At 55.4% G+C, this 12,265-nt stretch overlaps 1 protein-coding gene across 2 annotated transcripts in view; it reads left to right on the forward strand.

Moving 5' to 3' along the window:
• RBM19 (RNA binding motif protein 19) overlaps window positions 1–12,265 on the forward strand; it is a 129,116-nt gene that overhangs the window by 65,997 nt on the left and 50,854 nt on the right. The window lies entirely within an intron of this gene.

A 12,265-nucleotide genomic window follows, 5' to 3' on the forward strand; every position in this document is an offset into this window, starting at 1 on the left:
TGGGGGGTGATAGCAGCACCCCACCTTGTGTGATTGTTATGGAAGGTAAATGACAAAACTCATCTGTGGCTTTGTACCGTGCTGAGCACACGGTCGCTCCTCAGGGAGGGGGCGATTCCGGAGCTCGCGGGGTGCGCCGGGCCCTGCTGGCTGGAGGTCTTGCCAGCTGTTTCCTTGGTCCCTCTGAGGGGTCTGGGGCTCACACTGACACCCACCTTGCCCACGGTAAAGCAGCTCACAAATGGCCACGCAGGCCCTTAGAAACGCTGACCCCTCAACCCCAGAGCCTCCTTGGGAAAAGCCAGGTCGGAAGCTTGGTTTTCCCTCTTGCCACCCCAGCCCTTATCCATCTGTCTTTGGCTGGCAGTGCAGGCTGGTCCATACTCTGGCCTTAGTCTGCCATGTTCTCTTGGAACTTTCCAGAGACAAGAAGCGACTACCTGCAGGAGGGACTGTTTCTTTCTCAGCATTTGGTAAGCTCCTCGTTTATTTTCTTTCACTTCTTCTAATGGCTCAGCAGCTAATCCCAGCGGGTACCCCGACTCGGGACCAGCACCCCCAGCCGAGGCCTGCACTGTCCAGATGCCACGTAGGGTCAGTCGGGCCACCCGTCTGCCACCGTCACGGGTGCCCTGGCAGCTGCGGCACCTCCTTGAGAACCCTGGTCAGGAGTGTTTTCGGGGGACGGCCTGCCTCTGCATTTCCTGTTCCTCACAGTCCTGTTGTTCTGTCTCTACTGCTCTGTCTCTCTTTTTGCCTTTTCCTGAAAACGTGAGGCTTACCGTTTTCCTCAAGGCATCCCAGGACTTGGCATTGCCACCCAACTCCATGTCCCAGGAGGAGGCGAGTGTCTTCAGGGTCGCTGCCTGGCCACCCCAGGGGCGCAGGCCTGGAGGAAGAGCCGGGTCCTGAACCTGTGCCCCTGGAATGTTAGTGGAGGTTCTAGAGTTTCTCCAGTGTGGAAGGAGAGGAGGTGGGTGCCTGTGTGGACTCTCCAGAGGGCCACATTTGCACATTTATGAAGCCCATGCCTTAACTTAGATTGTGGGGAAGTAGGGCTAATAGCGTGCCCTGGGGTGAACGCACCCTGTAACTGTCTGCATCCGCTATCCCCCTCCACCTCCAGCTCTCATTTTAAATCCACCCCTGCCCCAGCACCCGCTCGTTCCTTCTGGTACTAGGCATGCTTTGTCTCACAACTCTCTGTAGTTCGACCTTAGAGGCCTTTAAAATGAAGTACACCAAGGCTGTACTCCGAGGAGGGGGCATTGCCGAGACAGAATTGTGGCCGGTCGGGACGATGCCTTCCCATCTGCAGAACCCTCCCACGCGCCCCAGTGGAGGGGCTGATCATGCCCGAGCACTCACGGGGTCAGCGGTGTGCGCAGGGTCACAGCCACTCAGGGCAAGTTTCCGATATCTAAACAATGGGCGAGAGCAGAGAGAACGATGCCTGCTCCAGGTGCCTGGTCCTCGGTCTATTCCAAGAGAAAAGCGGTTTTCTTTCTTTTCCCCCAAGCCAGGGGCCCGACACTGTCCCCCACCTGTCCTCCTGCCAGTCACCATCTCGTCACCCAGCATCCAGAGCGATTTCTGCCAAGAAGGGAGGACATGGCTGCAGATGGATCCAAGCCATATTTCCTGGAGAACTGAGGCAACCAGGACTCTGCCCCGCTGATGGGAGCCGGGAAGGTTCGGGGCAGAAGTTCTGATCCCAGAGAGTAGGGCTTCAGCAGCCCGGGTGTGGTCTGGCGCATGGTCTGACCAGCCCATGATGCACCCCCAGGGGTGGAGGTTGTGTGCACACCTCCTGTCCTCCTGCCCAGCAGGGACATCGGGCCTCTGGAAGAGATAGTCCCATCCCCAGCTCTGTCAGGAATTGATGGCACGAGGAAGCCACGAGTGTTTGTAGGATGAAGAGTCTTCGCCAGCCTGTGTAAGAAACCTCCTCTCGAGCCGGGGAGACCACAGGTCGCGGGGCCAGACCAGGGGCTCCGTTTCTTGTCCACACCCACTGTCCACACTGCAGAGGAGGCCTACTTTGCCTTCCTGACATGTCCTCAGCCTCATCTTCCTCCCTGACAGGGGAGAAAGCCAGTCAGAGGCTTTGACAAGCACTTGCTTTAAAGGAAGACCCTCCAAGCTGTGGATATAAAAGGAATGTAGCGGGCGGGCTGGAGGGAGACTCAGTTTGGAGCAGGCATCCCTGCGGTCTTTTTGATTTACTTGTTTCCCTCCCACAAAGGTCGGTAGGTGAGGCATTCCCACCTGGGTCTCTGTTAAAAAAAAAAAAAAAAGTTCTCTCTCTTCCATCTCTCCAACTGGGGGCCTGCCCTGGCTCCGGGAACTGAGATTATTTTTGGAGGTGGGGACATCAAGCCACATGACACTTGTCCTCCTTCCTCTCTTCCCATGACAGATCGTTAAATTATTCCGAGGGAGCCAGCGCTCTGAGGCTAAATTACCTCGGCAGCGATGTCATGGCAACTGTTCCCGTCTCCTGTTGTATCACTTTCTTCTGCAGCCGTCGCCGCTGAGAAACTTGGTCGAGAAAAGTCATTATGGGGCCAGGTGGGGAATCCAAGACAAGAAGTGTCCCTGAGCTTCCCCACATCCCCTGTCTCCGCACACCCGTGTGAGCAGCTGGGGCAAACCTTGTATGATATGTGGAAGGAAGCAGGTTGGCAGAATGGGACATTTAGTATGTGATGAAGATGCTTATATTGACAGGCCCCAAGTTCAAGGGTATCTGCAGGTGAAGTTGAATTTGGTGAGAGCCTGTTTTCAGGAAGTGGAGGAGGCAGAGAGCACCCCTTTCTTTTCTTGTCACTTTGATTCGTTTACTTCTTGAATTATTGAGTGTATGGCAGGGCCATGGGGGTACATTGGTGGCCAAGACCAGTGAGGTCCCTGCACTGGCAGGGCTGATGTACGTGTGGGGAAATGGACAATGAATGAGTAACACTAGCGAGTGATACACACCGTGCTGACTTATGGGGTCGACGGTGCCCGGGAGTGTAGGTCAGGGAAAGCTTCCTGGAAGAAGTGGCCGTGACCTAAGACTGAAATGATGACAAAGATCTAACCTTGCAGAGACCAAAGAAGGCAGGGCACCAGGCGCCCCTGCCCTGAATCAGCAGGGTCCAACCAGGCTGGATGGGGAGGAAATGTGAGCGCTCATGAGACTGACCACCACAGCCTCAGCCTAACTCCAGCATAGGCTGGGGGGCTGGCGTGGGCGGAGAAAGTCTGGCCCCTAGTGCTGCTCCCCACAGGTAGCCACGTGGCCAATTTCTTGTTTCACTCCAGAAATAATTTTCTGTGCACATGTCTATAACCTCTGCCTGCCTTTTTTTTTTTTAACTCTTTGGCACCTGATTACTTTTACTTCTCCACTTAATCACATATCTCGATGAGGACCTAGTTTGGGGAGCAGTTTCCCAACATGTCCCCCCAAGTAGGTGACCCTGGACTGCCTTCATCCCGTCCCTGTGCCATGGTGTGTTGGTTGGGTGAGGGAGTGTGGCCGGCGGGGAGAAGGGGAGGGGGTCACCCTGTTCCTTCTGAGCACCGTGCCTTGTCAGTCCCACGGCAGGGTGCTGAGGCAGGTTCTCCCTTCTGCTTCTGCCGAGAGAAGCCGGGCTGGGGCCACGGCAGGGCTGCTGGCCCAGCCTTCTACGGTGGGTGGCAGGCTCCCAGGAAGCAGTCCTCATTAGGGCCCCCTCAGGTGAAGGGAACGTTGGGAGGGCGAGGTAAAAAGGCCCAATTACTCCTTCTGCAAACCTCTCTAATTACCAGTCGACTTGGGTTTTCTCACGGCCTCTAATAAGTGCGCCCTGATCTAATAAGTACCTGATTAAGGAAAACAAATAACTCAGGGAGTGAGGAGGTAAAGACAACTGGCTGTCAGGGTGATGTGAGGATCACGCAGCAGTGTGGGGAGGGGGCTCAAAGCGGGGGGTCAGGGTGGTGGTGGCATCACGCCTCGTTGTGCAGTGGGGCTGGGCCAAGGGATGAGATTGGTCTAGAACCGGGGTCATCAAACTGCTACAAAGAGCCTGTGATGGTTAATTTTATGTGTCAACGTGACAGGGCCACCAGGTGCCCAGGTAGCTGGTAAAACACTATTGCTGAGTGTTTCTGGAAGAGGTTAGCATTTGAATTGGTGAGCTGAGCGCCCTCCCTGGTGTGAGTGGTCATCATCCAGTCTGTTGGGGGCCCGAGTAGAACAAAAAGGCGGAGGATGGCAAAGGTGCTCTCCTGCTTGGGCTGGGACGCCTGGCTCTCAGCCCCGCTGTGCCTCCCGCAGGCGAAAGATCCTGGGACTCTCATAGTAAATCTCTGTCTGTATGTCTGTACACCCTGTCAGTTCTGTGTCTCTGGAGGAGCCTAATATAGAACCAGATTAGACACCTTTGCTCTGGCCATGTAGTCTCTGTCACAGGCACACAGTTCTGCTGCTGTAGCTTCAAAGCCTCTGTAGACAAGACGTGAGCCACAGGCCTGGCGGTGTTCCTGTAAACCCAGATTTACCCAGACACTAGGAAGGAAGGCCAGGTTTGGCTGGTCAACCCCTCGTCTAAAGGAACCAGTCATTCTTTCTCATTATTATTTCAAGTAGGGTGGCCACCTGGTGCTAAAGGACCTGGATCAGTCAGGATAGACTTGATGTGCTGCAGTAACAACCTAGCCCCAGCCTGTGGGCATGGCCAGTAGGTCTGTGGGGCTCCACTCCACACCTCCTCTCAGGGCCTAGGCCAGGGGACCCTCTGCCTGCTCCAAGCCCAGTTCCAGGTCTCCCCTGGGCAGGGAAGAGAGTCAGACAGTCATGCCCAGGCTGGCTCTCACTTCACAGGCCAGCTCTGCCCTCCTGGCTCCCCTGTTTCTTGCCTCAGGCTGCGGCTGGGAGGGGTGCGGCCGGCCGGCCATGGCTTTGCCTCAGAAACTGACGGCACCCCTGCACCTTCAGTGAATGTTTCTGGAACACACTGATGGTCCCTGGTGTCGCAGAGGGGGTTGCTCCCCCCAAGGGAACCTTGTTTCAAGTGAAATTGTGCCCCAGAATCCGAGCATGCAAACCGCATCTGAGTGAAGCCTCCCTGTTTAAAGTGGAAGAGGCTGAGACTGTCAGCGCACCTTTGCGGCCTCAGGGACAGCCCGCTGGGCTTCTGGCCCTGCCTCCGCCACTGGGCATTTTGAAAATCAGCAGGAGCTGTGCCTCCCCTTTCTTCATCTGTAACATGGGGCCCCCGTCCTGGCCCAGACCCCTCACCACTGGCTCTGAGGACAAGTGAGAAAACAAATGTCAGGACACTTCCTATGGAGGGTTATCCTTACCGGCCTTATAATCTTGCCCTCCCTCTCTCTGTCATCTCCTTCCTCGCTCAGTCCTTTTGCTTCAGAGAGATCATCTCATTGAATCCTCTGAGCAGGGGACCATTATCCCCACTGACAGATGAGCAAGCTGAGGTCCAGAGTGGAGGAGCCAGCTTGACTCCCACACTTGTGTTCATAACCCCTTGATGCTTCCAGATTCCCTGTCTCTCCCAGTCTGAGTAGGGGCCACCCAAACATGGGGTGCCAACTCATCCTTGCTGTGGGAGGAGCAGCTCCCCGCCAGGGTGTGGGAAGCCCCCCACCTGAAACAGGTGGGTTTTCTCTTCCACTGGGAGCATGAATTCCACCCGAGAAACCAAGTCAGGTTTTAATTATCTCTACCCCAACCCCCCACCCTCTCCCCGCCCCGTAAGGGTGTGAAAACCTCTGATTGCTTTTCTCCAACAATACTACCCCCGCCCCAGCCCTGAGCACACGTCACCCAGGCCTGCTGCCTGGAAAGAAGCTGTGGCCACACTTCCTCGCCTTCCACATGGTACAGGGGGAGGTGAGGACGGGGAGGTGCGGCAAGACTCCCACACACAGCCCCTCTCCTACGCACCGCTGAGAGGGAGCAGGAGATAAAGCACCCATCTAGGGCTTGGTGCATCGCCAGAGACAACGATAACTCACTTCCACTCCTCGCGAACTTTGCAAATGATGCTCTTTAAGTCACTCGTGAGATAAACAGTGCTATTGCAGGGGAGAGGGGGCTGCTCACCCTCCTGACTGCAAGCTTTCGCCCCACCACTGCCTGGGGTGCCGTGGCTTCCCCACACCCGAGGGTTTCTTACGGAAGGAGCCACCCCACCTACACAGACCCAGCTCCCCCGCGGCGGACCCGGCTCTCAATTAACACAGCTCACTGGCACCCACCCTCCAGAGCCCCTTGTCCTCTGCCCCAGACTCCTGACCACGCACAGCCCACATGACAGCTCTTTGGGTCTCAGTTTCTGATGGGCCATCTGGTTTCAAACTTCCTCTCTCCCGTCTGCATTTGAATCGTGTTCAGTGTGGGTTTCTCTGGCCCCAAACAAATGGTCCCTCTCACAAATCCATTTCCACCTCTCACCACATCTGAAAACCCACTAGCCATCCTGAGCTTGAGTTGTTTTATTGTTGTTTTCCTTCCCAGACTTTTAAAAATAATATTTGTCCCGGCTGGGCGAGCGTCTGTGCCCGCCCCCCGCACCAGCAGGCTCTGCGGCATGAATCACCACCTCTCCGCGCCTGTCTCCCGGCCTGCCCGTGGGAGGGCCTCCAGGGCCTGCCACCGAAGGCCTGTGCGGTAGATTTGTGGCAGGCGTCTCCCACAGGGGTGTTTCAGCTGTCATCCCTTTATGACGGTGGTCCTGGCTTCTTAGGAAGCTCAGGTGTGGAGACTGCTCCGTTACCTGAAGCACACCCCAGTCTGAACCGAGCCCCACGGCACCAGAAAAGTGTGACTCCTCCCAACTGTGACTTGTCGGTCTGGGGACGCCCAGGAAGACAGGGTGGTCATACCCTCTGCCTCTTCCCAACCTTGAGTAAGGTCAGATGGATGCTTGGGACTCTTGCCAAGGGGGTGGGGAGCATCCATAGGGAGCTTCCTAATGCTGTGGACGGTCTGGAGCATTCTTCCTATTGGCAGGTGTCAGAAACCCGTAGAATGCCAAGTTTATCAGAAGCTGCCCCCCAAATCTGTCATCGTCTCCTCAGCCTCTTTCTCCGCTTCCTTCATCACTTGACTGACAGCTTCCCAGTGGCTGGCGTGCTACAGTGAGAGCCTGAGTGAGGTCAAGGGCAGAAGTGGGTTACTCTGCATAGAGTATGGCGCAGCACGGCCATGAAGGAGCCAGTGGCCCTGGGTGAGATTCCTGTGGGCTTAACTGGCCTCCCTTCCGTGTCGCATGTACCCCAGGGTGCCGCCGCCTTGGGGTTGCTGTGGACCACGAACACAGAGCATCTGGTGCAGAGTTGGACATGTGGGAGGCACTCAGCAAACTCCCTCTGATTCTTGTTTCTGGGATTGAGGCCCTGGGTCAGGAGAAGGCCCAGAAACATCAGTGAGGAAACGACAAGCGTCCGTTCATAACTTAGACAAATAGCTATCTGTGGATGGTCTGTGCCTACCTAGTGCGTGCGGGAAGCCATGGGTGCTGTCCAGGGTGCTGATCACTCGGTAGTCCAGCAGGGAGATGGATTGTAGTGAATAGAGAACAGAGCACACGATAGCATGCCAGGCCTCTGGCAGTGAGGAATAGGGAGGACGCCGGTAGCAGCAAACACACGCCTTCTGCAGGTAGGCGGGCCGGGTAGGAAAGCCTCCGAGGTGGCACCCTTCACCCTGGCATTCTTTTCCTGTCTCGCCGCTTAGTGGAGCAGCTGCTCGGTTTGTGGGTCCTTATTCTTGCCTCCGGCCGAGCAGGTCTCTAGGCTGGTAGCAAGATGTATGGTTCTTGGCTCTGTGGGACCTGGCACTCACCGCTAGGTGCAAACACACAATAACTCAGCTTGTCACCTGCATGATGCCTGTCATTCCTCCCACTGCTGAGGAATGAGGGCTTTCCCAGGAAGGGGCTGCTACCATATGCCTCTGAGCACCGGTCCTCTCTGACAATGTTGACCGTGCCTTTTCCTGCCCAGTGCAGAGGATGCTAAGCCCAGGCTGCCTCTGGGGCACGGATCAGTCAGTTTTAAGGTTTTTGGGCTAATGCAGAGGTCAGCAAACTTGGGCTCATGTGCCAGCCCCTGTTTTTATAAATAAAGTTGCACTGTCAGGAAGCCATGCCTGTTTGTTTACATATCGTCTCTGGCTGCTTTCTTGCTAGAGTGACAGGGTTGAGTAGTTGCAAAACCAAGTATATTTACTGTCTGACCCTTTACAGACAAGAGTGTATATTCCTCTGGTCAAAACTGGAGGGTCAGTTATCACTCCTGGAGGCCTTGTAGGAACCTGCCACTATCAACCTCTCTGCCCTTCTCAGCTGCTCTGGGATGCAAAATTAGATAAGCAAGTTAATAAGGTGAAAATAAACGTCCTTTAAGTGGGTGAGGGGACAAGGTCAAGGGCTTTCCTACCGGTGACAGACAGCTTAGTGCAGGGGTCGGGAACCTTTTTGGCCGAGAGAGCCATGAACGCCACATATTTTAAAATGTAATTCCGTGAGAGCCATACAGTGACCCGTGTACATTACTCATTATCCAATAAAAATTTGGTGTTGTCCCAGCCGACAGCTGTGATTGGCTCTAGCCACCTGCAACCATGAATATGAGCTATAGGAAATGAATGGATTGTAATACATGAGAATGTTTTATATTTTTAACATTATGTTTTTTTTATTAAAGATTTGTCTGCGAGCCAGATGCTCAAAAGAGCCACATCTGGCTCGCGAGCCATAGGTTACCAACCCCTGGCTTAGTGTGTTCTGTCGTTCTGGCCTCGTGGCATCATTCTGTTTGTCACCAGGACTCTTTTCTTCCTCCTGGATTTTCTGATTCTAGATGACTGTTATCACTCCGCTCATCCAGAGCGTGGCTGGCCGCAGGGCCCACTTAGCACTGGTGGCCCATAATCTGCTTTGCTCTGAGTCCCCTGTTCCCTGAGTCGCTGTCCTCAGTCCCTCGGTGCTGGCCTTGGCTCACATCCCATTTATGCTCCCAAAAGGGTTCCTGCCACCATCTTACCCTGCTCCCAGAGAGAAGGCTGCCAGGACACCACATAGACATGTGTGGATGTTGAGGCGTTACCTTGTGCTTCTCCAGAGAGGTCAGAAGGCAGGGCCGGTGTCCGTGACATAGGCGTGTGCACTGGCGACAGCCGCCAGCTGCCATGCAGTCAGCCTCAAGTCTCCCAAGAGGTGTTCTACTGATCAGTAAGGAGGAGGTGGTGTTGGTGATCATGGGCTGCCACTTGGCACTTGTACCAGGGGCCACCATCAATAGGGAGTTTCCTAATCTCCCTTGACTGGAACTGTCTACCTACCCACATGTGCCCCGCAAAACCCTACGAACTCTGCAGAAGTTCTGTCCATACTAGTAAGTTTGCGCTTCTCATCTTCCTTATCCCGATCAGCTGCTCTCCACGTTCCCCAGTCAGGAGGTTCGGGTCCTTGGAGGACTGGCAGGGAGTTAGGACAGGCCATGAGGCGTGAATCCAGTGGAGAGAGTCTGGATTCGGGATGCGCAGTCCTCCTTCAGGCCCTGAGGGTGGAAGTGGGTCCAAGAGAATCGAGTGACAGCCCCTGTGTGTGCAGGAGATGGGGCTGGGCAGTGGTCACTGAAGTGGGGTTGCAGGTGCTGAGGAGCTGAGTGACCCCCCCCATCGCTCAGCCTTCTCAGGAGGCCTGTCACCTGGCAGCAGGTGGCACGAGGGGGTATGGGCCAGTGGCAAAGGGTGCCCCCGCAGCACCCAGGCCTACCCTGAGATGGTGTCCAGCTGCCGGCTCTATTTTGCATGGAAGTTTACCCCACCTTCTCCTGCCCAGAGACTCCGGGGATGGAGGGGTCAACCCACTGTCATGTTTCTGGACTTGGAGGTACATGGGGGCTCAGGTTCACCTCTTAGTGATCCTCCTCAGAGCGGCCACAGACACGGCCAAAGCAAAAAGCATCGAGTAGACACCAGTCTAACCATAGCTGGTGACTCCCTGGGTCTTCTCCACGTCTTTCATGTTTTCTGAGTGTCCGTGGAGACAGCGGGCACAGCAGAGTTGACAGCAATAAGCAAGATAGGTAGCCAGTTAATTCTTTAATCAGATTCAAGTGAACGAGAGAGAGGCTGGCTCTTTCTTTTTAATTTTTTCCTTCCTTCTCTCAAACATTTCCTGTACTGAGGATAACACCACCGAAAGGGTGTTAAATTGGTTCTGAATGTCCACCTCTGGCTGGCCACATGCTTGTAACGATTTCATTAGCCTGAATTATCCACTTTATTTTCTTGTAATGGGATTAGCTGTACTTGAAGCCGCTGAAGACCAGAGGGGGACAAAGTGAGGAGAGTGTCCGTGTGTGTGTCATTAACTGGCTCCAGCGGAGACGTGGAACTGACCAGAACGTCCGCCCCAGGCCGGAGGTTGCGTCTCCGTCTGAAAGGCAGAGGGACGCGAGCTGTTCCGACGGGCTTGCTCAGCCCAAGGAAGGACAGAGGTCTGGCTGAGGGATGCCTCCTTGGGGACACTTTCTTCAATTATCTTGTAAAACTAGTAGGACATGCGGATAAGATGGAGGACTGGTTTTCTTTCTTTTTTTTTTTTTTCCAAGGCTCCAAGAATTACCAAGTCACATCTGGCCCTCTTATCTCAGCTGGTGGCCGGAAGCCCCAGGGGTCCAGCAGTCTGCCCCTCCTCAGCTTCCACCTGAAACAGCGTAGGGGCTGGGGGGCGCCACCTGCTTGGCTGGCACCAGTACCGATCCTTCTAGTGGACGTATGTGGGCATTCCTGACAACGCTCATCTCCTTGTTCCAGAAAGGTGCCGGGACCCACGTCGTCGGCCGTTTTGTATGGGGAGGGGAGTGTTTCTATTGTACAAGTGGCAGCGCTGAGCCTCAGAAAGGTGGCGTGCGGCCCAGGGCCGGGGTCTGAACCCAAGTCAGACTCCAGACTCCGGGTCTTTTGGTGATGCTGTGACTTGGCCCCCTATTGTCAGACTGGAGTTCTGTGGCAGGTCCCCCCTGCAGAATCCCCAGAGTCAGAGGTTCCCCGACTTACTGTGTGTGCTCTGACCTTCCGTGATGGCTGCCTTCCTCCTTTATTCTTCCCCAGATTGTCTTTGCCAACTGTGTTTCATGGAGTACCATGTCCTAAGAGACTCTACCAGGTTTTCTCGTTTGGGGGAGGAGGGGTTCAATGGCCAGATGACTTTGAGGAGCAGTCGTCTGGCTCTCCCTCTGCCACGCACCTGCCCCTGCGCCCCCTGGCGGAGCAGTGCTCCTCAGCCCGGGCGGGTGCCTGGATCGCCCCCGCCCCACTCCACCCCAGCTTCAGAGTCAGACAGGGTAGGCCGAGTCTGCATTTCTGACAAGCTCCGGGCAAGCAACCCTGATGCTGCTGGCCCAGGGGTCACACAGAGCTGGAGCGTTTCTGCCATCTGCCCCAGTGCTCTTGCTCCCTTCCATCATCTGTCTGCCCCGAGGTCTTTGAGGTGGGGGCCCGCATCCTGTCCCTTCCGTTGACCTGGCTCTGGCACGTCTCAGTGTGTCACACCTCTCCCTCTCTATCCATCCATCCATCCACCCATCCATCTATCCATCCACCTATCCATCTCCCTCTCTCTCCTCCCCTCCCCCCCCCCCCCCGCCCGCCATCCGCTCAGCCTGGAAACAGCTCAGCCAGGATCTTGCATCTCCCAAGCCGCGGCCCCTCCACTAGGGCCTCTCAGGAGAGTGCGTGGGTTCCTGGAACGTGGGCCTGACTCTGATTCAGAGATACCATTTAACTGCTTGTCCTCGGGATCCGTCATCTAGAAAACGAGAGGTCACGCTTGCCTGGAAAGGACCCCGTGAAAGGCTATTGAGAACAGCTAAACGCTGTCCTCCGCACTTCTCACTTTCTTGGAAACCAGGCCATTTTTCAGCCTTCGAGAGGCAAAAAGAAAAAGGAGCGTTGCGCTGATGGTGGCAAGGTAACCTTTCCACACCCAGCCCTCTCCGTAATGAGCGGTGAGCTCTTGGAAAAGTTCCATCTAAAAGGCACTCTTTAAAAGGAGAGCGAGAGGGAACAAAAGGGGAAGAGACCCCACGCGTAACCACAGCTCCATTAAACGGCCCCCAGAACCATCACCTGGCTCAGTGTGGGCCCCACGCAGGGCTTGATACACACTCACCAGCCTGACCTTCTGGGGGAGTGAAAACAGCCCCTGCAGGTCGAACCACACTGAGACACTTCCCCCCCCACACACACACACCCATG

Source organism: Saccopteryx leptura, chromosome 2, assembly GCF_036850995.1.
Source record: "Saccopteryx leptura isolate mSacLep1 chromosome 2, mSacLep1_pri_phased_curated, whole genome shotgun sequence".
Lineage (NCBI taxonomy): Eukaryota > Metazoa > Chordata > Mammalia > Chiroptera > Emballonuridae > Saccopteryx > Saccopteryx leptura.